Consider the following 26,172-nt stretch of genomic DNA (forward strand, 5'->3'; position numbering starts at 1 on the left):
TTACTCTTGGCTTTGCACTCAGGAATTACTCCTGGCGGTGCTCAGGGGACCATATGGGATACTGGGAATCGAATCCGGGTCGGCCGCCTGCAAGGCAAACACCCTACCTGCTGTACTATTGCTCCAGCCCCAAGTTTTTAAATCTTTTGTGTAAAAAACAGTCTGGAGTTTGATCTTGGTACAAGGCTGGTAAGGTTACACAGGATTCCTTTTAACTTTAGCCTTTCATTTCCCAGATCTCTTTTGGGTTCAAAATGCCTATCCAAGTTTTAACCTTTACTTCATTCCAGGCAACAAGAAAAACTTTCCTGGAAAACTTTTCCAATTACTTAAACTACATCTCATTCATCCCCTTTGAAACAGTGACTAGGAAATTTGCTTTTTCAGCTAGGAATTTTATCTGAGCTCTATCATCAATAAAGAAAAGGACTATGAGTCTTTTGCCATGTATTTAATGCACAAACGCTAAAAAATTACTTTTGAGATTCCTGGAGGAATTCTGATGTAGCTTAGAATGCCTCCCTTACAAATTTCTAGTATGTGGTGTCAAATTCAAATCACCAGTGCCCGATTTGTACAGATCCCCACAACCCTGTTGTTTGAGCCTGGCAGCCCTTTGATCAGTAGCTATGATCCCTATAGCTATAACACCACAAAAATTATCAGCCCAAAACTTCAGTCTATTTTTTATTCACCTCCATATTTCCATAATGAAATGTTAGCTCAAATAGTTATGCCACTATCAAGTTATAAATAGGATTGGGATTGTGGGAAGAGAGACTTATTTCAGATATCTAAGACTCAGACAGTCCAGTTTGGGGTGAATGTTGGCAGGTATGGATATGAGCAGGATCTTGGAAGGATGGCAGAAAGCTAGAGAAAGAGATGCATGGGTGGAAAGATGTCTAATAGGAAACGCAAAATTATTTTTCTCCTGGGATCATCATGTTCACCTAATCATCTACTATAAGATTTTTTATGTATTTGATTGTCTGCCTGCTGGAGGAAAACCTCCAAATAATGATAGTGAGATCCCTGTTGAAAATTGAATGTAATCAAAGTAAGGAAAGAGTAAAGTGAAAATGTCTGCCACACAGGCAGAGGGGGAGTGGGGGGGGTATGCGGGGGTTTGGTGGTGGATCAAATATGAAAACTTTGTAACTGTATCTCAGTGATTCAATAAAAAATATTTTTTAAAAAGATTTTTGATGTATTTGAATGGTAACACTTTATAGATTAAATCACACTGGAGAGAGATGCAGATCAAAATAACTATGAGATACCGCCTCACACCACAGAGACTGGCACACATCCCACACATCCAGAAAAACAAAAACAATCACTGTTGGCTTGGATGTGGGGAGAAAGAGACTCTCCTACACTGCTGGTGGGAATGCCGACTGGTTCGAGCCTTTTGGAAAACAGTATGGACGCTTCTCAAAAAATTAGAAATTGAGCTTCCATTTGACCCAACAATACCACTCCTGGTAATATATCCCAGAGAGGCAAAAAAGTATAGTCAAAATGACATCTGCACTAGAATGTTCATTACAGCACTGTTTACAATAGCCAGAATCTGGAACAAACCCAAGTGCTCGAGAACAGATGACTGCTTAAAGAATCTTTGATACATCTACATAATGGAATGCCATGCAGCTGTTAGAAAATATGAAGTCATGACCTTTGCATATAAGTGGATCAACATGGAAAGTATCATGCTAAGTGAAATGAGTCAAAAAGAGAGAGACAGACATAGAAAGATTGCACTCATCTGTGGAATATAAAGTAACAGAATGGGAGACTAGCACCCAAGAATAGTAGAGATAAGTACCAGGAGGTTGGTTCCACAGCCTGGAAGTTGTCCTCACATGCAGGAGGAAAAGGCTGCTCAGATAAAGAAGGGAACACCAGGTAAAGTGTGGTTCGAGGACCTGCTGGGGATGGGAGATGCGCGCTGAAAGTGGACTATGGATCAAACACAATGGCCACTCAATATCTCTATTACAAACCATGACACCCAAAATGAGAGAGAGAACAAAAGGGAATGCCCTGCCACAGAGGTGGGGTGGGGTGGGAGGATGGGATGGGGGGTGGGAGAGATACTGGGATCATCGGTGGTGAAGAATGGGCACTAGTGGAGGGATGGATACTCGAGCATGGTTTGACTGAAACACAAGCACAAAAAGTTGTAAGTCTATAACTGTACCTCACGGTAATTCACTAATTAAAAAAAAAATCACACTGGATATCCCCTCCCCAAGGGACCCAGCCCCGGCAGCCCAAAACCTCCATAACCCAACTGCCGCCATACTCGTGCCTCATGCAGGAGTGAAGTTCGACAAAACCCAGGTACATGGAACTTTGTGACTCAGGACTCTGGGTTCAATGGGAGCAGGAGCGGAGATACTTTGCCCATTTCCCCCTATCTCTGGTGACCCAGGGGTCACGCCCATAAGCCACCTCTTGTGGGTGCCAGATAATCTTGTTATCAGCCACCATCCAGATCGCACAGCTTTTTCTCCCAGAAGGGAGAAACATGACGCCTGCCATTACCATGCTACCGGACCCTGCGTCAGGCTGTTTCACTGAGGGCACCCCAGAAGGGGGTGAGTAAGAGCCCTCCCCGCCTCAAGGGACCCAACCCCGGCAGCCAAAATCCTCCACAACCAAACCACAGCCATGCTCACGGCTGCTCCCCACACACTTGGGCCGAGCCTCATGCACGAGTGAACGTATTCCTTGACACATCATAAGACACTCCCTACCCATTCTCCAAGAGTCCCACACCACATTTGATGGGGTTCAAATAGTAGGCAACCAATCAGAGAGGAAAAAAATACATATGCATATATGTATGCATGTATACATATTTTTAGATATATATATATGAAAGCACACATGACTCAACCTTTAACAACATGTTAGTGGTATCCTAAAGAATATCTTAATGGCCCCTGCCAGAATAGAATAATTTTTATGCTGTTTCCTCTATGGATACTTATTTGCAGCATTTTCAGTGGTTTTTCATAATAAACAATACAAGATATATCATTTCAGTTGTGCTTTGGAACAGGGATTTGGGATTGGGATGAGAACATCCCAAATATGGTGGTGGGAAGGTATAATGGTGGTGGGTTTGGTGTTTGAATATTAAATGTCTTTTTTTCTTTTTTTTTTTGCTTTTTAGGTCACACCCGGAAATGTACAGGGATTACCTCCTGGCTTTGCACTCAGGAGTTACTCCTGACGGTGCTCAGGGTACCATATGGGATGCTGGGAATCGAACCCGGGTCGGTCGCATGCAAGGCAAATGCCCTACCCGCTGTGCTATTGCTCCAGCCCCCTTGAATATTAAATGTGATCAAATATTGTGAATTACCTTATCACTGTGTCACTGTCACTGTCATGCCATAGATCATCAATTTTCTGGAGCGAGTGCCAGTAAGGTCTCCATTCATCCTAGCCCTGAGATTTTAGCAGAGAATTACCTTATAAAATAAAAAAAAAACTAAAAAAAACCTCACTGGATAGTTACATGTCCTTCATTTTCAAATTTTGGAGGCACTTACCTGTACTTTCTTTGCAGTCCCCATTTGTTGTGTTTTGTTTTGCTTTGTGTTGGTGGGGGAGCACACCTGTCTTGGCTCAGAGCTTGTTCCTGGCCTTGTGCTCAGAGTTTATTCCTGGCGATGCTCAAGGAATATATGTGGTGCTGAATGTTGAATTCAGGACAGCCACAGGAGCTCCATTTGGTATTCTTCAATGTAATGAATGAGCATGATACAGGATGAAGGGAGAATCTTATTTTATCAATGTGAGTGCCTTGCTCCATGGTCTAAGATTAAAGGTTGTTGTTCATGTTGATGTCCAAAAAACTCCAGTATGACCATTTGAATGGTCACCTTCCTCCTTTCACTGGGTTCTTAGCTCTGCTTCTGGATGGATTTCAATTCCAAGGTACAGCCATTGCTTAGCCATTAGATAGCTCAGTTCCTATTCTGAATGTTTGCTCATTCAAGGGTGGATGTGTTAGCTGCTGCTGCCACTGCTCCAGCATCTCTATGGTAACAGCTATGGCACAGATTGGGGAACCTAAGAAGAAGCTGAATGCATTCTGTAAGCCAAGAACATCACACATATACATGAAACAGTGAAGGTTCATTATGATGCCTCATGGCAGACGTTCTGAAGAGGAAAAGACTGATTTTTGTTTGAAATCCAATTTCTACTTTACATAAAATAATCAATTGCTTTTGGTACCATGAGTTGTAAAGAAGGAAATGAGGCTTTATCTACTTGCAGAACAAAATCCACAGGGAGGCATCTGTGTATATTCTTGGAGAGAATTTAATCACCCATACATTAGGATAGAATTTAACGAGACAGAAATCACTTCTCATGACAAAGCTGTACTAAAGACATCAAACTTTAACCCAAATTTAAGCACTTAAAAGAGAGGTTCAACTAAATAATATTTATTTATTTTTTACACTTATTAAGGAGGAAAATCTATACAATTTGCCACAACAAAATTCCAGGTAAATGACCTTTCTCTGTCATCATTTGTCTCTGTCTGTTTATCGCAGTTCCTCCAAGTCTCTCCCTCTCCCTCTCTGTTTCTCTCCTTTCTCCTCTCTATCTGTCTCTCTCTTTCCTTCTCTCTCTCCCTCTACTCTTCTCCCTTTCATTTCTCTCCAGAGCACCTTTTAATTCCCATGTTACCATTACTATTACCATTATCATTCCCACCCTTGACTTTCTTTCTTCTTTTTCTACCTCTTTACAAAAATACTTGCAAGGCACTCATAAAAACCCCCACCCCTTTGTTTCAAAGATGTCTATATTTCAATCCCTGGAATTTATGGGTCACTATAATAAAAGACCACATATCAGTGCCCACCCTTATTTCTTATAGGTCAGGAGGTTAGGAAGTTCAAGATTATGGGTCTGGCAGAGTTGGCATCCTATGAGATATCTTCCTGATTTGCAGGTAGCTGCCATCCAGCTACATCCTCACATGATACGGAAAGAGATCATCTCTCCCAAGTCTTTTTGATAAGGGCACCAAGAAGGCTCTACCTTCCTGACCTAATTCACGATCACGAAATCCCATTAATCACCGATTTCTCGGGTGGGCTCAGTAACCTCTCATTTCGTCATTTCCCTGAGATCCTAGAAGTCTATCTCGACTCAGCCCTCCCAACGATGTTGCACTGGGGACTCTTTCAGGGTCAGGGGGATGAGATCCAGCTTGTTACTGGATTTAGCATATGAATATACCATGGGAAGCTTGCAAGGCTGTCCCATGTGGGCAGGAAACTCTCAGAAGATTGCTAGTTTCTCCCTCCCAGAGGGAGAAGTAGGCTACAAGATACCGCGCGGTTACAAAGTGGCCACATGCTTCTGAGAGCTTGCTTTTAAGTCTCTCTGGATGTTGGCTGTTGATGGGATTACACACACCTAGGTTCCTCTGCTGGTACCTTCATGCATGAGGCCTGTCCAAATGTGTGGAGAGGGGCCTCTAGCATGGCTGTAGCTAGGTTCCAGTGGTCTTCAGCTGCCAGGAGCTCTGCTCAGGGTGGGGAGAGAAGCTGGAGCCCATCCCCTCCGAGGGGCCCCGGGGAAGACAGACAGGCAGGTGGGCAAGAGACTCTCTGCCCCTGACCTAATTACCTCCGCAAATTCTCATTTCCAAATATCGGAACATTGAAGATTAGAACTTCAATTTAGGAATCTGGCATTTGGGTGTGAAGAGGTGGAACAGGGGGAACATTCAGTCTAAAAAAGTTAACAAAAGGGACATTGCAAATGTGACTTGAGGACAGAGGTGGAGGATCACAGGCACTTCTGGAGCAGTACAGTCACTTCGTACATCCATACTATAAACTTTAACACTATCATAACCATATCACCTAAACTATAATAAAATAATTACAGAAAAAATATCTGAAAAATATCTTGAATTAGGGTATTATTCTAGATCAAGTAAGTCACCATAATGTAACATGAAGAATCAGAAGTAGCAGGTGAGGTGATGGAGGAAAGATGGTACAAGGAATGTGTCAACAAAGGTCTGAAGACTCTAGAAACTGAAAAAAGACAAAAAAGCATTGTCACCTCCAAGCTCCCAGAAGCAGTCAGTCCTTACCAGTGTAACACCTTCATCAGATCAGTTAACTGGCTTTTAGTTCATATTAGTTATTCATGAGTGCAATGTTTTGTTTATACATATTTATGCACTTCGCAGGTTTCTTCCCATTTTGAATTTTGGTTATAGACTAATGTGGTCAGAAAAGATACTTGGAATGATTTTAATCTTCAATTCTCTAATACTAGTTTTGTGACCTAACTTGCAAGCTTTCCTGGAGAATGTTCCAGCTATGCTTGAAGAGAATATATGTTCTGCTGCTGCTGGATAATATTCCCTATTAATGTCTCTTAGATACATTTGGTTCGTAGATCAAATCTAATATCCCCTTATTGATTTTATGTCTGAATGATCTATTCATTGTTGAAAATGGTGCATCCCTTGTCACAGCAGTGTGTTGAAGTTCCCTACTATTATTGTATTGCTGTCTATTTATCTTTGCAGGTCTTTAGTATTCATTTTAATAGTTTAATGCTCAGATTCTGGGTGCACAAATACTTGTAATTACTATATCCTCTTAACAAATTGGCCCCTTTGTCATTAAGTAGTAAACTTCTTATTTGGTTTAAAGTAATTTTTTCTAATATAAGTGTGTAGTTATTTCACTTTATTATAGTTTCTGTTTTCCTGGGCTGTTTTTTTTTTTTTTGTTCTATGTTTTGACCATGCCCACAGATGCTCAGAGCTTGCTCGTGGCTCTGTGCTCAAGGATTGCTGGGGATGGGCCTAGGCACCCCCTGCCTCTGTCCCTGTAAACAGGGACTGGGTGCAGAGGGGGCCTAGGCACTCCCTGCCTCTGGTCCTGTAAACAGGGACGAGTGTGGAGAAACTTGGCGTGAGGACGAGCCATCTCCTGACAACAGGCCTTGACAGGCGGCCGAAGAGCCACCATGCTCTGGAGGCCAGCCTGGAAAGGGGATCAAAGGGCCACCGTGCTCTGCTGACCTGCCTCTAGAGTAAAGCTGAAGGGCCACCATGCTCTGGCAGCTAGACTTGAGAGGAGGCTGAAGGAGGACTGGCTCATATCCACCTTGGCCATGCCCAAGGCCACATCTCCATTCCTTGTTTCTCAGGGTTGAGATAAGAAACTGAAAAACAAGAAGGAACCGAAAAACAAGTAATGTTGGCAAAAACAAAGTTGCTTGCACAGCTTGATTAATATCGTTTATGTGGCTTATGTAACCTGCTGATCATTGCTAAAATTAGACTATATAAACCAGCTTGGATTATAGTAAACTTGCTGTATGCCATATATTGCATGCACTCCTCCCTAGCCCGTCTCAACTCTCATTCCCTCTCTCCGGCCAAGGTTCAAGTTGGCCTCACGGGGACGCGGCAAAGTCCTAGTGGTGCTCACAGACACTATAGTCAGTGCCAGAGATTAAACCAGATTTGGCCATATGCAAGATAAATTCCCTAATCCCTTTAATCTCTTTGACCCTTTATTTTGAGTCTATATGTATTCTTTTTTTTTTCTTTTTGGATCACACCTGGCGATGCACAGGGGTTACTCCTGGCTCTACACTCAGGAATTACTCCTCATGGTGCTCAGGGGACCATATGGGATGCTGGGAATCGAACCGGGGTCAGCTGCATGCAAAGCAAATGCCCTACCCACTGTGCTATTGCTCCAGCCCCTATGTGTATCTTAAAGCCAAAATGAGTATCTTATCATCATTGGCATATAAGTGGATTTTGTTTTGTTATTTTTTTAATCATTCAGCTACCATCAAAAATCATTGGAGAGTTTAGTCATTCTACATCTAAATTATGTATTAAGAGGCAAGGTCTTACTATTGCCATGTTTAATTTTTTTTCTTGAGTGTTTTGTAGCTACCCATTTTTTTACTTACTTTTTTGTCTTTCTTTCTGAATTGATGCCTTTCCATAGCTCTGATCCCCTTTTTTTAATCTTTTGTAGATCTACTATAGATATTGTCTTTGTGGTTACCATGAGATTTACATAAACACTTTTAGCATTTTAAGCTAATAATATCACTGTCTACTAAACTCAACCCTTTTGCTTCCCTTTATTTTGTGTTTCATGTCACATTCTGCATCTTTTGTATTGCATGTTCATTAACTAATTACTGTATCTATGATTATGCATAATATTTTCCTCTAACATTTATATACTGGAGTTTAATTCTTAATATACTGTCAAATTATAGAGTTAGACTATTCTGAAATTAAATAACAATATACTTATCTCATCCAGTGTCTTATATCTCTATATGTTTTCAAGTAGTATCCTTTCATTTCTGCATGAAGAAAACCTTTAGGATTTCTTGTAAGGAAGTAAGTCTAGTGCTAATGGACACACTATACCTTGGATTATGTAGGATTATGTAGTATCTATCTCTTTTTGTTTATTCTGCTGTGCCAGGAATAAAACGACAGTCTCACGCACACAAGGCTTGCACTTTAATATTGAGACACATCCCTGGATCTATCTCTTTTATTCTGAATGTCAGTTTTGTTGGGGGGCCCTGGAGCCTCTCGTAGCTGTGCTTCGGCCAGAAGTGAGGGCTGTGGTTGAGTGCTACCGGGGCTAAGTGATTTTGAAAGTAACACCAGCACCACTCAAGGAAGCGATGCAGTGGCAGGGATGGAACTTGGGGTCTCACATGCTGGGTATGTGCCCTAACACTTGAGCTATCTCCTCAGTCCATGAGAGATTTTCTTCTGATTTATCTAGCAGTATTCAATTGCCAGCCGACCTAGTCTTAAACAACTTTCTAATATTCTTAAGGCCAAACTCCCTGAGAGCACAAATCATTGGGGATCAAAATTTTGTTCTTATCTCTAGTGTTGGCACTATCAGAATAATTCCTTATTACATATTGGTTGTAAAATCAGAGGACAAGAGGACAGCTGCCCAGATGAGTCAATGTGAGATTCTAAGGAAATTTAGTATCTATAATTGACAGCGTTGACACACACAAGAAGAAACCAGATGAGCAATTATTGGCTTTGCTCCTTTACCATGTGACCAGAATAGCCTTTTTAGAGTAGGTTCAGTAGACCAAAGAATAAATATTTTTGTAGGTCAAAATATCTGTCATAATAAGTCAATTCTTGTTATATGATAGCAACAATGTTATGATAAAACTTCATGATGACCAAAATTTGAGTTTTATATAACTTTCTCACCTCGAAATATTTTTCTTCTTAAACATTTAATTACATAAAAGCCATATTCGCTTATTGTGCACACACAATATGGGAGCAAGCTGTAGCTTGCTAACCCAGAGCCTAGAAAAGCGAACTGGTTCTAGAATTAGAAGCATGAAAATAAGGCTGGAAAAATGTGTGACAAGAACCCTGGGAGGAAAGGCCAGGGTGGAACATAGATGATTTTACCATTTCTTCTGATTCTTTTTCTGTCCTGAGGCATTGCACTTCTCCTTGGGCTTCTCTTTTTCAGGAATTGTTCTCAGGGATTCCTCTTTCTCAGGGGCATCCCAACCCCATTCCATCTTTTTGTCATTGTTGGTTCTATAATAACTAGAGTCACATACTTACCTGGCTGTGGTGCTCACACATCTGGTTGTATTGCTTGTTGGGGTCGCAGTGACATTCAGACACTTGCTTACAAGGTGAGGTAGAGGTCACACTCCTGACGCACGTGTTCCTTCATCTTTATTTGCACTATTCCCCCCCACTTCCAGCCTTTATTTGGCACTACAGTCCCTGAACAGCATAGCTGCTTGCATACTGCTTGGCATATGAAAGTGGCGCTGAAGATATGAGCTCACAGCCTCAAGGCAAGGCAGGCTTTTATGCCATTGAACCATTCCCTGGGTCCTCTGGGATTGTTTATTAACAATGTAAACATTTTCTCCTGTGTCATCAGTCTGAGGACTGTTTGTGTTTAAATTGGTTTCTGGAAGACTGAAAAACATTCAAGATCCAAAGTAATGACTTCTTAATGAAGGGCTCTCAGGCGTAGAGAAAAATGATTTCATTATGTGAGTACATCTTTATGCATCTATCTGATGAAATATAATGCTGACTTCTTTTTTACACAAAAGGTACAAGTGGCTTGCATAAGTTGAGGACTACCCTTAAGGTAACGTCAGCTCTACACACACACACACACATACACACACACACAGAGACACATGCCCACATGTGTACAAACATGTGTGTACTTGAACATATATACACATATATAGATATATAGTTTATATTTGAATGACTTGGATAGACCTATATGACAGGGAAAAATAGTCTACAATTTCACTTGGAGACTGAGTGTTGACTTTAAACCTTACTGCTCTAGCGTTTTGGTAGTTTCATTCATGATATATGTATGAAATAAAAGTCACAGTTTATGAGAAATCACATCGTCAGGAACCATTTAAATTTAAATTTATTGCAAATATTGTGGCTCCTTCACAATAAATCCTAAAATACTTTGCCTAGCTATCACCTAATTATATATAAGATATTTAATTATACCTTCACAGCTTATTAATTTCTGAGATGGGAAGCTCAGAAATTATCTCTTTCAAAGCAAGAGAGCCTTTCATTAGTAATTAGTCACTTTCCAGGTACCTCCTATATCCTGTTCTTCCTTTGCCCATTTCTCTTGGATGTTCAGTGGAAAGTGTGAATTAATAGATGAGTTCATAAACATCCATGTGTGATTCACTGTGGAGAGGAAAAGGAAGGAGTTGACTTGAGGGGTATGTGTAGGAGTTATCTGAGATGATGGGGAACAGGAAGGGAGCAAGCCACATGAAAATCTAGAGGAAGAGTGATCCGAGCTGAGGAATAATAGCTATGAAGGTCCTAAAGCAGAAGTGAGCTTGGTGCATTTGATGTGTAGCGGAGCAGTGCTCTTCACTCTTTTTAGACCCGCCACCCAGCATCTGTCCTGCATACCAGCTCACAGACTGGCAGTCATAATCAGGGCTGTAGACCAGTGGTTGTCAACCATTCTGTACCTGTGCAACAGCCGCTGAAGACCACTGGACTAGCAGACAAAGGAGGAAGGTAGCAGGATAGGAAACCAAACCAGGAGCCCACTGCCACATTCCATAGGAACTCGCTGGTGATTATAAGAAGATTGACTTTTGTTCTCAACGAAATCTACCCAGATTTTATTTTTTCTAAAAATATAGTATCCCATACTCTTCGGGACAAGATTCATTATCTATGAATCACAGGGTCCAGGTCCTAGCCACAGAAAGTCAGTCATTGTCTGACCAAGACCTGTTTATTAGGCCATGAGCTCAGTACCGGCCTGTTGAGGTGACAATTACCATGAGCCTCTGGATACTGGTTAGACTCTGGATACTGGCAAAATTTAGAAGCAATAAGAAGGACAAAGAAGCTGGGGGTATCGGTGTATGTGAAAACACACTCTCTCTCTCACACACACGCAGAAGATTGGAGACAGATGCAGTCTATTAACAATAACAACAAAACCCAACTAGATTTTAATCTGAACTCTTCCACTTACAAGCTGTGTGACCGTATGCAAATCCATAACCTACTTGATTCGCAGTTCTCTTATTTGGAATAACAAGTCTTCACCTTATAAGAGTGTTTTTAGTAATAAAGCATTTTGCATAGTTCCTAGAAAATAAGCACTGTTATTAACCAGATCACTAGATGAACCAGTCCTGCCATCTGGACAAGATCACTCGTTGGGTTAAACGTGTTCTTCTTCCCTGTAAGATGGCAATGAAATGAACTATCTGTTCATTAGGGTCTGAAGAGAGATACTACTGTGGGCTAGAAGGAACAAGCAAAGGCAACGGAAACAGTGAGGGACATGGACACCCCACACGTCTAAACCTCACGCCTTGGCGCAGAGACCTGGTTAGAAAAAAAAAAAAAACACCTTTCTGCTTGTAAAGTGATCTTTACACGCTAGCTTTTGTAATAAGGGTTGCATTTGAAAACTGAGCTTCTCAAATCTCCCTCATTGTACATTGCGGGAGACCATCTCTGATGCAAAAAAAAAAGGAGTGAAAAGACAGAGAGAAGAAGGTTCATCCGGAGCCAGTGACGATGCGAGGGACATTGAGGATTAGCGGCGGCCTCGGCGGTCATTATTTTTTTTTATTATTACTGACAAAATCAAATCCCGGGAGCCGCGCCCACGTTTGCTCACCAGCGGCGGGGCCTGGGAGCAGCTGGCACACCTCAATCCAGCATTTGCAGTGCCTTTGCGCAGAGTCTGCTTTTCCCTCTCTGCCCGACAGTTGGCGCCTTGGGCGCCTTTTGCCTTCGTTTTCTTCCCCCCCACCCCGCACCACCCCCACCTCGCTGACTTGGGGGGCTGTGGTCGCTCCGCAGCTCGCAGGTCACATGGCCCGCCTGAGCGAGGCCACCCCACGGGAGGAGGCGAGGCTCCGTCGGACTGAGCCGAGCCGGCCTCGGCGACAGCAGCGGAGGGAGTGGACGGCCGCCCCCCGGGTAGGTCCCCGCGCGGTCTGCCCAGCGCGTCTGGCATCGCGGCCTCGGGAGGGCCACCCGAGCCCAGGGCGGAGGTTTGCTTGGTGGGGTGGCAGCTGCAGGGGTTGGCGCCGGCCGGCGAGGCCTCTGTGCCCCCCGGGCTGGCTCGGGGCAGGCGGGCCCCAGGGGTGGCGGCGGCGGCTTCCTGCCGGACCACTGCGGGAACCCCAGAAAGGCGTCCCGGCGGGCAGCAGCAGCAGCAGCCGCCGCCGCCGCCGCCGCCGGCCCATAGCGCGGGGATGCTTGTGTGCCCAGCGCGGGCGCCTGCCCTCCCCTGGCCCCGGGGGCCGCAGGGCGCGGCTGGCAGGCGGGCGCGAACCCCGCGCGCTGGAGCCCAGGTGAGCCCCGTCCGTGTGCCCAGCCGGACCGGGCCACAAGCCGTAAGGCCGGGCCCATCGCCCCCTGGCCGCCCGCGGGTACCCGGGCCCGACCCAGCTGCAGCATCCGGCGTCCGCGAGCCCCCAGGCAGCACCCGGAGGGGGATCGGAGGAGGCTAGCCGGCCGAGGAGGGCGCCCCTCCCCTCGCGTCGCCCGTGCACCCCCCTAAAGAGGAGCACGCGAGGGGGGGGGCACCGCGTCTGCTTTGGCCCAGGGGAAACGGAGGTTCCAGAGCCGCGGGCACTGGCCAAGGTCAGCGGCACAGGCTGGGTCCCAGACTGTAGGAACGTCTGTCGCTCGCGTTCTCCGCCCCCCAGGGGTGTTTCGGCCCAGGCGGCAAGGCTCGCCCCTCGTTTCGGCTCGGAGTGCGGGTGTGGCGGGTGCCGCACTGCGCCCGCGGTGTTGGGAGCGGCGGGGGGTGGGGGGGAGGACGGGGAGCTGGAGCTTCTGCAGGGTGGGTGTGACCTGGGCACCCCCGCGCCTCCCGTCCTCCCTTGGTCCCTTGGTGATCCGGCTCTTTCTGGGGCCCACCGGGCAGCTCCCAGGATGATCTCACTCTGCGGACCGTGAGCAACGTCTGTGCCAGGGCGGCCCAGTGTATTCGCATTTGCCCGGGAGAGCGAACCCTTGAAAAGGGGAAAAGACAATTTTTTTTAAAATAGGGTGCATTTCTAGAGGGCACTGCCTTGGCTCTTTCAAGGGGTGAGAAGAGAAAGCTCTGTGTGTCTAACACCTTACATTTATCATTGTGTTAGGATTTTTATTTTGAAAAGGATAGGCTGATTGTAGTAGCCTCCTGGAAACAAAAATGTGAAGGAGAAAATAAAGATCACTTAAAATGAACGAGAAGGTGATTTCCTTACCTCCTTTCTCTCTCCTATTGGCCTTTTACATTTGTGTGGGAGAATTGACTTAATTCTTTTGCCTCTTCAGTTGGAGTCTTTACAGGGTTTTCCCCCTCCCCGCCCTTCTAAGTACTCTTTAGTGCTACAGATTAAAACACTGATTCTATCATATATGTTGCACAATATTTGCTAGTTTGACTAATATGTCGCTGGCTTTGTTTGGTTTTGTTTTAAAATCTCTGACCATACAAGTTGAACTTCTATATTTAGTTCTTCTTCTTTTTTTTTTTTTTGGCCACTGTGGACTGTACTTAAGATTCTTACTGAGAAAGGTCTTTCTTAACCCAAATTTATGTAACTTTTCCTTTATTTTCTTCAAATGTCTTAAGTTTCATTATTTTATTGTGGAGTATATGCAGGTTCTAGTTTAACTTGTCAGGAAAATGATTCCTTATAAGCTAAACTTCTAAGCAGTTGGGCAGGAGTGGGTGGGTGGGATGAGCTAGGCCATACCCTGTGGTGCTCAGGACTTACTCCTGGCTCTGTGCTCTTAAATCAGTCCTGGGGTGCTCAGGGATGAAACTGTGTTGATTGCCTTAACCCTGTACTTTCTCTGGTACCTACAAAGCTACTCTTTTTTTTTTAACATCATTTTTCTGACTTAAAAAAAATTCGATTTACTAAGGTATGATTTACATGCAACATAAAGCACCACTTTAATGCATAGTTCATTAAGGTCTCTGTCAAATTATGCATGTAAATAATGCAATTTAAAAAATTCAAAGTACTCCATAGACTCCACATCATCATTTCCCAGGAGACATGATGTCTTCCAAGTGTCCTTCCATTATCCCGTCAGACCCAGTGTAGCCTACCAGTTTGTCTTAATACTATTTCTGGGTGATCTTTAGAATGCTTTGGTCAAGTTCCCCAGCCTCTTCCCCACTTCATCAGAAGATGTAGACACAATCATATTTTGTTTTATACTGGATTTTTGATAACACGGCTCCCAAGAGCCTGAGTGTCATTTCCCCATCTCCATATCTGGCACAAGACTCAGGATTTATTGAACTGAATGTTTAATGATGATTATAAAACTAATACATCTCTTTGTACAAATGTAGAATGTGAAGCAGGAAACCTACGTCCACTATGTCCTTTGTCTCTCCTTCACCGATGGTATTACATTTTCTATAATTTGCATTGACACCATTTGCATTTTTCCTTTAGAGATCATTTTATTCTGCTCAGGCAACTAGGACAAATTCTTCAATAGCAGAAGTGATTTCTCACAAATAGGGAGGCTGGAAGTTTGAGACCAGGGTGCCAATGTCCTTGATGAATATCCTTTTCCCCTGACAACTCTCTTGCTGTGTCCTTACTGGCAGAGTAAGAGAGCAGAGAGGAAGCTCATGCCCCTTTGACAAGACCGCCACGAGGCCCTTCATAAGAGTATCACCATCTGGAGCAAATTACGTCTCATGCGTCCTATCTTCACTCTCATGTTGAAGATGACTCTCATGTTGGAGATTCAGTTTCAAATATATGAATTATGAGAGAATGCAAACATTCAGTCTATAGCAGAGACTTTGCTAAAACTACCTGGGGAGTGCCAAGAGCCACACCCAGCTGTGCTCAGGGTTTATTCCTAGCTCTGTGCTCAGAGATCATTCCTGGCAGTGTGGGGAAGGGAGGTGGTATATCTTATGCAGTCCTGGGTCTCAAACTATGGTCAGCTGTAGGCAAGACAAGGGTCCTTACCCCTGTACTACCTCTCCAATCCTACTAAAGCTATTTTAATGTCAGTATTTTAATTTTTTTCTCTTATATCTGTATCATTCTCTTGTGTAGTTATCTAAAAATGTCTTACCCAAAGTTTCCTTTTCTTCTCCCTGCCTCATCTTTCATTACTCGTTCTTGCCCTTTTTCTCTTACGATTGCAAGGAACATTCCTTATCCATCTTTGGTAGCAAATCAGGGTACATTCTCAGAAGTAGAATTTCTGTTTTCAAGGGGATTAGTATATGATATTTTTATAGCCATCATCTCTACTTTCTGCCCCAAAGTTGCACCAATTTATATGAAAACGCCTTTTAACTTAACTGGGTCTCTTTCCCTTGAAGGAAGTTGAATTGATACTATGTTAAGCAAAGATTAATTTTGGAGAAGAGACCTCTTTCCACTTTCATTAGTGAGGCTTTCTATTCATGAATATTATTTCTCTCAATTTATTAAATCTCTTTTCATGTATCTTTCAGTAGAATTTTAAGGTACATATGTTATGGATATTTCTTCAATTTATCCCTAAATCTTTTTGTTGCTTTCACTTTCCCCCATCTGAATAAGATTTTTATGGAATTCATTTACTGCTTTATCAGATGAAAATCCACAAATATATGTATGCATGTGTCCACACATTTAGGTTATATATAATAGTGTATATTATTTTTACATATTAATGCCAGTAAAATCATAGTCTGAAAGTCTGCGACCATTTCTCATGGTTTTAAGATCAATTTCTAGGTTCCTAATCTCTGTGTAGCCAAAATCAAGTATTGGTTAAAGGTGTCTTCTGGAACCAATCTACTAGGTTAAGTAGTTTGCTACCCACTTATGAACTTCCTTAATCTCTGAAGTAAGTGAATTGTGCCTTAGTTTTTCAGGTGTAAAATGGGCTTAGCAATAATTCTTCTTAGCTCACTAGGATCTACTGAGACCTTGAACACTATTTAACACAGAGGTACTCAGTAAACACAAATCAGTTATTCTCAGCATCTTATATTGCCAGATTCTTTGATTCTCCTATTTTGTTACTGAAGAATGAAAATTCTTTGAAGTCACAGACTTGATTAAGGGCATTTGTTTGCTCAACATTGAGCTCTTCTATGCATAGAGCATTGTGCTGGGTTTATAAGAGAAATCAAAGAAAAGAGACCGAGTTAACAAATAAAGAATTTTGAATTCACTAGGGGTCATGACTGCAACCATGGAAAACAGCAGGCATCTTGGAAAAACACCTGGGCTCTGAATTTTGTTATGTTCGAATTTCCTGCTTTCAATATGGTAGTATCCATGCAAATTATCTTAGAACAAGATCTGCACAATGAAAAAAAAGTTACATGTATAGGTGATCTTGGAACCACACCCCATATTTTAAAAAGCAAACAAGAACAAAGTCTCAAATGCTTCACAACACAATGGGGCTGAAATGAAAGCAAATCAATCACCAGATCATTGGCTCAAATTCCTGATTGGGAGGTCATTACTGCAGCCTGTCCTGTCTCATAACAGTATATGACATGGGAGTCAGATGCTTTGTGAGCAATCTAGAAATTTCTCAGACTCTTTGAGCAGATTTCTAGAACCACTGTTTCTTTTTTTTTTTTTTTTTTTGCTTTTTGTGTCACACCCGGCAATAATGCACATGGGGTTACTCCTGGCTCTGTGCTTGGGAATTAATCCTGGCAGTGCTCGGGGGACTATATGGGATGCTGAGAATCGAAGCCGGGTCGGCCGCATGCAAGACAAACGCCCTATTTTCTGTGCTATTGCTCCAGCCCCAAGATCCACTGTTTCTTTCTGAGAATTTAGAAATTACCTGCATTTTTTTCTGTTCAATCCTCACATTTCCTATTCCCCATTTGATGGCTAAAGTAACTTCCCTACCCCATTACTTTAACCAGTGGGTGATGAGTGAACTTGGCTGATGGCCATCAGTGAGGCCATCCGTACACAAACAGTGTACATTTGTTATTATTGCAGAAAGGAGTTTCAATTTTTAATCTTCAGTTCTATATAAACCTGGGTTTTGTTATGATCTCGACACCAGCTGTGCAGTAGGGCTGTGGAAAGATGTTCACAGCAGGCAGTACACACCTGTCACTCTTCCTCGGTTGAGGAGCCTCCAGGGCAGGCAATATGGTTTTGTCGAGACAATTCTTTAGGCCAAAGCCTTTCAACGTGGGGCCTTATGGAATATACTGTGGGCTTTCAGTATAGTCCAAGAATATTCCAGGGTGTCACAGGTGAAAACAATATGTAAGAGGGAGACCCTGGCATAAGACTAGGGGGCCCCCCAACTGCCACAGTTGGAAATAGGTTGAAAAACACTACCTTTAGCCTTTCTGTGTGAATGTGAATGCTTGACAGCCTAATGGCTGCGGCTCAGCTTTGCAGCTGTGCCTAAGTTCATCAAAACTCTATGGGACATCCAAGAAGCAGAGGAGGGGGAGGACATAAATTTACTTCATCACAACGGGCTCAGGATTCGTGGGACTCTAACCCTTTCAACCAATGATTCAAAAACTGAGGGTGCATTTATACCCCAAAACTACATTCCAAAGTGCCACTTGAAATCTTGCGAGATTGACTACAATTTATACTTATGTTTGTATCTCAAGCAACGCGATTTCCCTATGTCCTCATGGGATATATGGAAAATGAGATATAGTTACATCTATATTCATCAGGGAGCAAGATATGGCACAGGGGGAGCAAATAATCCTTTTCAGTTGGTTCAGGGTGAGAGCACTCCTCCCAATCCTTATCAGAACAGATGTTCATCCTAAATCCCACACCCAGCACAGAAGGCTGCTCAGGGTCAAGGTTTACTTTTCCCCAACCCTCCTCAGCACAGAGTTGTGGCTCTTAATTACATGGGACCCACACTGTAAAGAATGATGTTTTCTCAAACCTTGAACCGCAAGGATGTTACTGTTCTTAATTGTGTGATATTGTAGAAGATTATAACAGATAACTTTAAAATAGCGATTAAATCAACTTTGGCACTTGACATTTGGAGTAGCGGTACTTATTTGTTCTTGACAAGTTTCTCAAGAAACTTGAGAGGGTTCATCTTTGAGATCAATGTAAGTCTCAGCAAGAGAGGAGTGTTTGGCAGGCTTAATTTGTCTTAGCTACGCATTTTTCTTTCACACTTTCATATTAGGCTAGAGAGACCACTGAAAAGCTAATTATAACTCTGTTATCTGTGAAATCTGTCACAGACCTCTTACCCTGCAATATCAATGAGTCCAAGAGTATATGGCTGTCCACCACTCATCACGGTATTTGCATTGTCAGAAATGGTTAGGGCCTACTCAGATGGATATGTTTTTACCAATATCATCCACAACACACTTACTTGTTGCCATTACTGAAGCAGTTTCATAGTCCCTTCAAATTCAGTGATGACCAGGGCGGGAGCGATAGCACAGCGGGTAGGGCATTTGCCTTGCACGCGGCTGACCCGGGTTCGATCCCCGGCATCCCATATGGTCCCCCAAGCACTGCCAGGGGTAACCCCTGAGCATCACTGGGTGTGACCCAAAAAGCAAAAAAAAAAATTCAGTGATGACCTTAGCTTTTCCTGGCCCTTGTACCCATATTTTTACCCCATGAATGATGGTGGCCGTCAACCAAAAGAACATATCCCAGGTAACTTTTTTCCCCCTGCAACTCAAATTAGGATGAAAGGCACATGGCATGACCAGATTCTAACCCCCAGAATGGAGCTGAGTTCAGCTACCCACAGACCCATGTACAGGAAATGCATGCTGTTGATGTTAGCTTCGAGATCTGTGGCCATTCATCAAACAGCAAGTTGGGTCAAAGTAGCAGCAACCATGTTCGTGTCCTCTGAACTGAATCCTTCTCCTTCCTTCATCTCTAGCAGATTGACAAACTCCCAGCCATATTTTTTAATTTATTTTTTTATTTTATGCTTTTTAATTGAGACACCATGAGAACAGTTACAGGGCTTTCAGGATCAAGTCTCAGTCATACAATGATCAAATACCCATCCCTTCACCAGTGCACATGATCCACCACCAAGAACCCCAGACACCCTCCCTCCGTCTCCCCCTCTGCCTGTATGGTAGATGATTTTCAATTAACTCTCTCATTGCTATGGTAACATTCAATTTTTGACTGAAAACTCACTATCATTATTTGGAGTTTTCCCCCCAACAGTCAGACATGTCAGAATGGCATCATTAGATTGTATATTTTTTCTATTGTTGATAACAATGAGCATATGGTGTTGCACGGTCATAAAATTGGCCACCCAGTTTTGGGATTCTGGTATTAAGACCAGAAGTATTTCTGCCAACAGTGGCTGCATTCTGAGATTGGTTTATGTGCCTCTGGGATCATGGCTGTTCAGGAGCGGGGGAGCTGTTCGTGGGAGGCCGCTGGAGTCTCATTAGGGCAGGAAACAGGGCCAATTCTGCGCCTTCCCCCCCCCCCCATTTTGAGATTCCCCATGCGTCCCATCATTGCAAGCTCCTACCTCTCTGTCTAATTGGCACTAAATGGTGGTGGTCGCCATGCCGTAGAGAGGGGGAAAGGATGAGGACAAAAACCCTTTCCCTCCCAGGGCTGCACGGAACCATAATTTAGTTCAGAGTCCACGAGTGGAGCTGCCAGCAGCTTCTGGGTTTCTGTGCCTCCGGTATCCCAGCCATATTTTTATCTTGAGAATACAACCATTGTATTCTGAAAACAAGGAACTTCTGAGATGTTAATGAATTTACAACATCCAGCAGGGAAATGAAAGTACCTGGACTAAAGGTCCTCTTTTATCAGCACTAGGTTCTAGAACACCTGCCAGAGGGAACAGTGTTAGGAACCTAAATAGTAAAGTGAGGGGGGAAGAGCTGAGGGCAACAACACAAGGTGGCTGGGGTAGGATTTAGATCTCCCTAATTTCTCCTATCCCTTCCCATAAATAATTAAAGTTAAGGCAAATCATCATGCTTTAAAAATATACCATTAAAAAAGTCTTCTCTCTCCTAGTCTATCTACAAATAACTTGTACAACACAAATAACTTGTACAAAAATCTGGAGCCATAAACACACCAGGTTCCTACAGGTCTTGGAGGACTTGGTGCTTTGAGAGTCTCTCCAGTCATATCTGGACAAACATATTGGTTTGTTTGCCACTCATCTGGCACATATTTCCAAGTGCTGGGTATCCATGACGATCAAGTGTGATAAGCTCATTGCTCTCCAGGAGAGTGTGTTTCTGTGTAGAAGGTCTATGAAATGAAGTAGCAGCAGGTCTCTTAGACAAGCTACTGTTACAGATAAAACCTTCTTAATGTTAACTATATTTAAACTGGCACCTATTTTCTATAAGTGAATAGTACCTTTAAACTGTACCTTTAAACAGACGGGGCCAGAGTGATAGTACAGGGATAGTACAGGTAGGGTGCTTGCACACAGCTGACCTGGGTTCCAGCCTCAGCACCCCGTATGGTTCCTTAAGTACTGCTTAGAGCCAGGAGTTAGCCCTGATCACCAGGTGTGGCCCCAAAACAAACAATTTTTTTTAATTTAAAAACTAAATGTGCATTCGAGCATTGTATAACTGAAACTTAAACCTGAAAGCTTTGTAACAACTTTCCACATGGTGATTCAATAAAAGAATAAATTAAAAAAAAACTAAATGTGCAGACAGTTTTTAAAATATGGGAGGTGGGAGTGGTCTGGAGTTACAGTACAGAGCATAGGATATTTGCCTTATATATGACCACCCGGGTTGATTGCCTGTGCCCACTTCTGTCCCTCAAGCATTGCCAGGAGTGATCCTTGAGTACAGACAGAGCCAAGAGTAAGCCCTGAGCACTGCTGAGTGTGGCAAAAAATACCAATGAAATAAGAAAAAGATAATTTCCCACCCCATTTCCCAAGCCATTTAATTTCCCATCTTTGGAGGCATAGTTACCATTTTCCTCCATATTCTTCTAAAAATAGTGCTTATAAAACAAAATGAATTTGTGGGCAATTTTCTCCTTTTATTTTCCACAAATGGTAGCATTAAATGTTTTTTATGTAGTATTTAATTGAAAATATCTTAAATCTTTTCTGTTTCTTAAGAGTTTGCTTCCTCTTCCCCCTTTTCTTGGTAGTACACAAGAAAATTAGCGAATTTCAGTTCTATAATAGACTGATAAATTATAATCACCATGTTATGCATTAGATCCTCAACCCTTTTTATCTTATAACTGAAAATCTGTACTCCTTACCAGTCGTCCTCTCCCTACTATCCCTATTTCTTCTCTCTGACAGAACTATTCTACTCTATTTCTGAGTCCTACTTTTGTTGTTTAAGATTCCGCTTATGAGTGATACTTGACATGCCTCTTTTTGCCTTATTTCATTTAGCATAATGCCCTCCCAGTTCAACCATATTGTCACAAATGGTAAAATTTCCTTCCTTTTTAAAAAAAAAAGAGTGACTAAATATTCAAGAGAGTATGTTATGAATCTTAATAATTCTATTTTATCTTGGCCAAGGAGAATCCTGAAGCCACAGAGAACACGGAGTTACCCTAAAGCTACTAAGGAAGGGCAGAATCAGGCTCTTTTTTTTTGGGGGGGGGGTCACACCTGGCGATGCTTAGGGATTACCCCTGGCAGTGCTCAGGGGACCATATAGGATGCTGGGAATAGAACCCAGGTCTGCCACATGCAAGGCAAACGCCCTACCTGCTGTGCTATCATTCCAGCCCAAGGCTCTTTCTTGATAATAACCTTTAATCACTTCCTTGAGGTCTCTGAAGGCTTTACTGTTATATTTGTATATGTAGCTCTAATTCCTATTAAGTGGAAAGCAGCTGGGAGAAAGAGACGGCGCCTTAAAATAATAATAGTAATAATTCTGGGTTGCAATATCTATAATGTCTACTTTCATTCCTGATTTTATTTCGTTATGTTTTTTTTCTTAGTATCATTAGACATTTGTCTTTTTTTAACTAAAAATATAGCTCTTTTATTGAATTTTTGGATTGCTTTTTGGTCTCTATTTCTGCTTCAACCCTTTTAATTTCCTTCCTACTTCTAACTTTAGGCTTGGTTCACACTTCTATTTCTAGTTTCTTTGGTGTAAAATCAAGCTTACTATTTGACATCTATTTTTTTCTTAGTTTAGGCATTTAGTACCCTTAACTTCCTTTTAAGGAAGTTCCCCCCCCCCCAACCTGGCTAGGGGTAATATGGTGCCTGTGGGCCCCAGGATATCTCAAGGAGGCCCAGTTGAAAATCACATAAGTGATTTGCAAGTAGGAATGAATTGCAAGTAGGAAGTCATCCTGTAGGGAGCAAAGGTAAGAAACAAGATCAAAAGGGGTAATCGTCAGGAAAAGATTGAAAATTTAGCTCTAGGAAACTAATTGTTTATTAGGTGATCACTGTATTACTGTCATCGATTTACTCAAGCAGGCATCTCTATTACACTCAGCCCTGAAATTTTAGCAGCCTTTCATCACTCATCTTTCCCAGCGATTGGAGGGAGGCTCTTTCAGGGTCAGGAGAATGAGACCTATCGTTACTGTTTTTTGTCATATCGAATATGCCACGGGTAGCTAGTCAGGCTCTGCCGTGCAGGTGGGATACTCTTGGTAGCTTGCCACGCTCTCCGAGAGGTATGTATATATCTGTTACTGTTTTTGGGATATGAATACACCAAGGGGAGCTTTCCAGGCTCTCCTGATTGGGCAATTAGGTTATCACTTAACTTTATTTAATTAAAATTGGTTTATGAAATTTCATCCTTGAAAAAATTTTTATTGCTGCGGGGGCCACACCTGCTGGTGCAAGGCGTATGTTCTACCACTTGAACTCATATTCTATATTCTATATATTCTATATTTCAATTGCTATTATTTGGAACATATTTTCTTGTTCCTTATTTTTTCTTTGATCCTCAGTGTTACTTTCTGCACACAATAGCTACTTCTTCCAGTCTTGACAAACTGGTCTCGTCATGTAGAAATTAAATCTCATCAATCAAGAATTGAGTGATGTCATTCTCATCATTTCTCAAAACTTCACCTACTTTGTTTTCAGTGGCTTCCAGCAGTTGAGAGCATGCCTAAACTCTATTGTGTCCTGAAGGGAAGGATCATAGTAAATATCTAAGTGCAAGTGATTAGAAGTCAAACTACGTAAAAGCTGGGAAATAATCTGCGGCTGTGATGACAGCCATAACATCAAGGTGCCAAATGTATGTACAGGCTTGTTTCAGAGAGATGTTGCTGAGCTTGTTTTATCATTAAAATGAGTGAGGGAAAGAAGTTGAGAAAGTAGCCTCAAGCTCTGGTCCAAGAGCTCTAGAATTTAGGGAGTATAATAGCCAGTTCTTAGATTGGTACCAAATTAAGAGCTTGGCTTTCAAGCAACAGCTTGTAAAATTATCAGTCAAATCACTTCTAGAAAAAGACTGGGAGAACATTCTGTCTGCACTCTCTGCATAAGCCTTGGCAGGTACAGCTACAGTGAATATGCATATACCCATTACAAACTGCTATCTTCTTTTATATAACTCCTATAGTGGAAATAAACCCCATTGGCTTTCAGTGCTAGATGTTCCTGGGCTTGTCACTCAGGTTGGGGTCTTAAAGTTTGGAGCAAACTCTTCAACTCTTGAGGAGAAACTGGGACTTAGGGGGTTCTGCCTTCATGATTTGGCACTAGGGTTGGGTTTATGGTGAGAGCATATGCCAGCCTTTTCTGCCTGTTCAAATGTGGGTGTTGTCTCATTTTCCCTATGTGGTGGAGTCACTCTTCAGATTCAGGATTTCTCTTAAAGGGAAATTCTCTTGTGTAGCTGTACTTTAGAGTGTCCTCAGGAGGAGTAATGTTTAGGAGTCTTCTATGGCAACACCATTCTGTCTCTTGAGGATTGCTTTTAGTGAGTAGTTAATCGCCCATTGGTGGGATGCATCATAAGTCATTTCACTCACCCTCCATTGATTGATAGGCACTTGGTAATATTTTTTCTGAGTTTTTTTTTAGTGATGCTCAGGGGTTACTCCTGGACCTTCACTCAGGAATTATTCCTGGCGGTGCTTAGGGGGCCATGTAGGATGCAGGTAATTAAACCCAGGTCAACTGTGACAAGGCAAATGTCCTACATGCTGTATTATCACTCAGGTCCAGCACTTGGTAATGTTTTCCTGTTGCAGATGATGATGCAGTCAATTTTTACACGGGGAAATATTTGTTGAGGTAAGAACACTAGGAATGGAGTTTTGCTAAGTTATCAATAGTTTTGTTAGGAAAAAATACAAAATATATTATTTCGGTTCTGCTTTGGGGCAAAGGTTGGAGTTTGGTTGGGATGGAAAGATCCAAAATATGGTGGTAGGAAGGCGCAATGGTGGTGGGATGGGTGTTTGAATATTAAATGTAATCAAATGTTATGAACTATTCTATAAAATAAAAATTAAAAAATAGTGTTTTTAGATATTCACAAATTAATTCTACATAGCTTGAACTAACTTCTGCTGCCCTTAGCAAAATGAGTGATTGCCTTTTTTTTTTTTTTTTGCTTTTTGGGTTACACAATGCACAGGGGTTACTCCTGGCTCTGCACTCAGGAATCACCCCTGGTGGTGCTTAGAGGACCATATGGGTTGCTGGGAATTGAACCTGGGTCAGCCACATGCAAGGCAAACACCCTATCCGCTGTATTATTGCTCCAGCCCTGATTGCCTATTGAGTAGAGCCTACTTAGCACGGGTCAGGGACATCTGCTAGGAGATGGATTAAAGGAGGAGAAGGGGCTGTCTCCTAGAGTCTGTCTTCTATGTGGGGGTGGGAGTAAGAATGCCTCTGATGAAGGAGTTGCTGGAGCAAACGCCAGGCAATGGGCTAGAACTTAACACAGTCAGTGTTCAGAGAGATCACTGTGTCTAGAGCTGCCCTGCTCATGGACTGTGTCACTCACTTTTGAATATTCAAAATGAGGTTAGTCCAAATTGAGATAGTCTACAAATGTAAAGTTCATACTAAATTTTAGACACTTAGTGTGCAAATCAGACCATCACATACCTCATTAACATCTTTCAGTTAGTTTCATGTCTAAGTAATAGTTTTATGACAGTATTAAAACTGTATTGTTAAATTATCTAGTTTTACTTTTTTATTATGACTACTATTAAATTTTCAATTAATTGTATTAGTGGAGCAAATTTGGCCTACAGTCTGTTCTTATTGGACAAAATGTAGTTTTTACATTTTTTTTTCTATATTGAAGGCTTTATTCAGCTCTTGTAATTTTAAATATAGGTTAAATCTTTTTTTTAATTTTTTTTAACTTTTTATTAAATCACCCTGTGGAAAGTTACAAAGTTCTCAGGTTTATATGTCAGTTATACAATATTCAAACACCCATCCCTTCACCAGTGCCCATATTCCACCACCAAAAACCCCAGTATACCCCCCACCCCCACCCCCTACCCCCTACTGTATAACTAATGAATTTCACTTCATTTTTTCTTTACCTTGATTACATTCCATAATTCAACACAAAACTCACTATAGTT

The 26,172-nt window shown here is 42.3% G+C and overlaps 1 protein-coding gene across 2 annotated transcripts in view; it reads left to right on the forward strand.

The window, feature by feature from the left end:
* The first annotated feature begins 12,396 nt into the window (after nucleotides 1-12,396).
* Nucleotides 12,397-26,172, forward strand: part of PGAP4 (post-GPI attachment to proteins GalNAc transferase 4) — a 28,846-nt gene continuing 15,070 nt past the window's right edge. Inside the window, exon 1 of one of the 2 annotated variants that reach the window (XM_055144354.1) lies at nucleotides 12,397-12,580. The gene's annotated coding sequence lies outside the window, so the exon portion shown is untranslated. Of the gene's footprint in view, nucleotides 12,581-13,228; nucleotides 13,250-26,172 lie in introns of those variants that run through there. The other variant, XM_055144358.1, reaches the window with a different exon arrangement.

This window comes from Sorex araneus, chromosome 1 (genome assembly GCF_027595985.1).
Source record: "Sorex araneus isolate mSorAra2 chromosome 1, mSorAra2.pri, whole genome shotgun sequence".
Classification (NCBI taxonomy): Eukaryota; Metazoa; Chordata; class Mammalia; order Eulipotyphla; family Soricidae; genus Sorex; species Sorex araneus.